Raw genomic sequence first — 3363 nt, 5'->3', positions numbered from 1 at the left:
CAACATAAAAAGGAGAGAGAAATAAATGCTGAGCAAAATGGAAGTCAATGTTTGGAAGGTAAAAAGAGCAAAAGATGTAACTTTTATTCTGGATGAGTGAGAGGAATATATCACACTTTGGGGATTTTGTAAGAGGATTTACTGATAAACCTGGGATTTGAGAGGAAGCTGGTTCATGGTTTACAGAACAAATTCAGCCCCTGGGGTGGAGCCAACAGCTGCACCGTCCAATAACAGACAGGACGGGGACACTGTCTCAGGCCTGGTGAGCTCAGTCGATGAAAGCATGAAACTCTGAATCTCAAGTTTTTGAGTTTGAGCCCCACGGTGGGTGTCTTTTATTTCCTCTTTAGGCTGATTTTACAGGCATTCTCCAGCTCTGAATTCCTCGGCAGAGAGTTCAAGGAGTGTTTGAAATGAGATTCAACAGCCGTATGAGAAAGTCTCTCCTTGATTCAGGACTCTTACCTCTCTGCAGCATCTCACTGCTGAAGATTGAACTTTGTCTCATTTCATTCTCAGCTCAGGGTCAGTGTGGATCACTGGGACTTCTGGCTGTCTCCCACTTCACAATCCATCAGTGCTGAGAAATCAATGGGGAATATTACTCACATGTTGTAATGTTTTATAAATACTTGAATGTATTTCACACTGTGTCTAACAAATCCCATTCCCAAGACCTAGAAAGTGGGATTGGGCTGGATCGCTCTTTTTCAGCTGGCACAGACACGATTGCTAAATGGTCTCATTCTGAGCCACAAATTTTCTCCATTTTCTATGTTCTATGAAGTGAGGTGTGATTGGGAGGGGCAATTCCACCAGGGTTATATTTTCTCCCAAAACAATGACACAAGGGATACTTCACTTTTTTATTCATTCATTCATGCGATGTGGGCGTTGCTGGCCAGGCCAGCATTTACTGCCCATCCTTAATTGCCCTTGAGAAGGTGGTGGGGTGGGCTGCCTTCTTGAACCACCCTTGAGTGAGTGTGGCATCAAGGATCCCTAGCAAAATTGAAGTCACTGGGAATCAGGGGGAAAACTCTCCACTTGTTGAAGTCATACCTAGCACAAAACAAGATGTTGTGGTTAGTGGAGGTCAATCATCTCAGCCCAGGACATTGCCTCAGGAGTTTCTCAGGGTAGTGTCCTAGACCCAAACATCCCAGCTGTTTCATTGATGACTTTCTCTTCAACATAAGTCAGAGGTGGGAATGTTAGATGATGAATCACAACTCTTCAGATACTGAAGCAATCTGTGCCTGCAAGCAGCAAGACCTGAACAACATTCAGGCTTGAGCTGATAAGTGACAAGCAACCTTCTGGCCACACAAGTGCCAAGCAGTGAACATCTCCAATGAGAGAGAAAAAAAATCTACCTTTTGATATTCACAAGCATTATCATCGTTAAATCCCCCACCATCAACATCTTGACCAGAAACGTAACTGGACCAGTCACATCTATGCTGTGGCTATAAGCGCAGGTCAGAGATTACGAATTCTGCAGCAAGTATCTCACCTCCTGACACCCCAAATCCTGTCCACCATCTACAAGGCACAAGTCAGGAGTGGGATGGAATACATCCCACTCAACAACACTCAAGAAGCTCAACACCATCCAGGACAAAGCAGCGCACTTGATCGGCACCTAACCCGCCACCTTAAACATTCAATCCCTCCACAACCAGTAAACAGTGGCTGCAGTGTGTACCATCTCCATATGCACTGCAGCAACTCGCCAAGTATCCTTCAACAGCACCTTCCAAACTCGTGACCACTACCAACTCGAAGGACAAGGGCAGCAGATGCATGGGAACTCACTACCTGCAGGTTCCCCTCCAAGTCACTCACCATCCTGATTTGGAACAATATCGCCATTTCTTCACTGTTGTTGGGTCACAATCCTGGAACTCCCTCCCCAATAGCACTGTGGGTGTTCCTGCACCATATGGACTGCATCAGTTCAAGAAGGCAGCTCTCCACCACCTTCTCAACGGCAATAGGAATGGGTAATAAATGCTCGCCTTATCAGCGATACTCACACCCAAGAATGCGTCTGCGTGGGTTTCCTCCGGGTGCTCCGGTTTCCTCCCACATGCCAAAGACTTGCAGGTTGATAGGTTAATTGGCCATTATAAATTGCCCCTAGTATAGGTAGGTGGTAGGGAAATATATAGGGACAGGTGGGGATGTGGTAGGAATATGGGATTAGTGGAGGATTAGTATAAGTGGGTGGTTGATGGTCGGTACAGACTTGGTGGGCCGAAGGGCCTGTTTCAGTGCTGTATCTCTAAACTAAACTAAACTAAATGAATAAAAACCAAATCACTCTCCACAGATTCCCCACAATCGGGGCTTGGACATTTACTTCAGGAGCACAGAGCTTTATATCACTGCAACATGAGCTCCAATCTTCATATTCTGTTCACTTTTCACATTATTTTCTACCAGTCCACGAGCTTTTATTAATTCAGTATTCGGGTCTCTGCTCCTCCGCCGTTTCTAACATCTCACCTCTTACAAAAAAACACTCTGATCTATCGTCGGTAGTAGATGACCCCTCATTTTAAACTCCATCTGCCAAAGCATTGCTCACTCACTTAATCTATCAAGAAGATTTGAAAATAAATTTCTTGCCAAAGGATAATTTTCTGCATCTGCTCCCTCGCCATTTGCTTTTCCCATTTGTCTTTCACTTGGTGCAAATCCAGAGAAAGTAAAGATGGAAGGAAGGAGGGGAGGAAAAATCCTGCTCCGTTTATTGATCCCTATTTGATCTTCATTCCAGTGCAGTTTGGGTGAAGAATTCCAATTGTCTGTCTCAATTTTAATAAAGTATAAACAATTCTGGAATCACTGTCTGGACATTGACAAGAACAGGTTTCGAGGCTGACTTCACAAATAAACTCACACAACATAAACAATACACAAAACAGTTCATAAACTAGCAACAAGGATGGGATTCAAACCCACGTGTGCAGAGCACAATGGATTAGCAGTCCATCGCCTTAACCTCTCAGCCACCTTGTCAGTTGCACAGATATGGCTGTCACCTTCAGCACAGCTTCTGGCTGTGCAGCCAGCTGTGGAATGATGGAAATATATCTTCTGTCAGTAAATGAAGTTGGGAATGGAGCGGTGTGAAACATTTCCAGACCATGTCCAACACGTTTCTACTCAGTGTGAAAACCCACCACGGAAAGACTGGAACATACAATCATTTCATCACATCATGATTAACATCACTCAGACACCTGAAACATTAGGTCACTCACGAAGTCATGATGACCGAATTTCTCATGAAATGACAACTGAACTAACTGACTGGAAGAATTGCTTTAACTCCACATGATCAGCGAGGCA

General features: G+C 44.4%; 1 non-coding gene across 1 annotated transcript; it reads right to left on the bottom strand.

Moving 5' to 3' along the window:
* Positions 1-2948: 2948 nt before the first annotated feature.
* Positions 2949-3030, bottom strand: trnas-gcu (transfer RNA serine (anticodon GCU)). The gene has a single exon. It is a non-coding gene; the product is annotated as a tRNA-Ser (tRNA).
* Between the last annotated feature and the right edge of the window lie 333 nt (positions 3031-3363).

The sequence above is a fragment of the Heterodontus francisci genome, chromosome 35, assembly GCF_036365525.1.
Source record: "Heterodontus francisci isolate sHetFra1 chromosome 35, sHetFra1.hap1, whole genome shotgun sequence".
Classification (NCBI taxonomy): domain Eukaryota; kingdom Metazoa; phylum Chordata; class Chondrichthyes; order Heterodontiformes; family Heterodontidae; genus Heterodontus; species Heterodontus francisci.
Note: the sequence above shows the minus strand (reverse complement) of the source record. Positions and strands in the feature narration are given on the sequence as shown.